General features: G+C 62.9%; 1 protein-coding gene across 1 annotated transcript in view; it reads right to left on the reverse strand.

Annotated features, from left to right (window-relative positions):
* The window catches only part of FAM107A (family with sequence similarity 107 member A), an 18481-nt gene extending 18351 nt beyond the window's left edge, over positions 1 to 130 (reverse strand). The window contains exon 1 of the mRNA XM_006779130.2: positions 41 to 130. The gene's annotated coding sequence lies outside the window, so the exon portion shown is untranslated. The remainder of the gene's footprint in view (positions 1 to 40) is intronic.
* Between the last annotated feature and the right edge of the window lie 153 nt (positions 131 to 283).

Below are 283 nucleotides of genomic sequence, written 5' to 3' on the forward strand. Positions count from 1 at the left end.
CCCGCGCCCCGCCCCGCGAGTCTCTGCGTAAGGGACCGACCTGCCCCGAGAGGAACCTCGAGGACGTCTGTGGTCAGGACCCTGCGTGCGAGCGAGCGACCTAGTGTGTGCACGCGCCCACACACAGCAATACAAATCCCCGGAGGGAAGGATGTAGGAAGGAAAGAAGGAAGGGGAGAAAGAAAAGTAATTAAACACAATGAAAGGGAGGGAAGGAAAGGGAAGGACCAAAGCGCCGCGGCGGGCTGGCCCGGGGCTGAACTCGGTGCGCCCACCCCGCCCT

This window comes from Myotis davidii, unplaced genomic scaffold, assembly GCF_000327345.1.
Source record: "Myotis davidii unplaced genomic scaffold, ASM32734v1 scaffold189, whole genome shotgun sequence".
In the NCBI taxonomy this organism is placed as follows: domain Eukaryota; kingdom Metazoa; phylum Chordata; class Mammalia; order Chiroptera; family Vespertilionidae; genus Myotis; species Myotis davidii.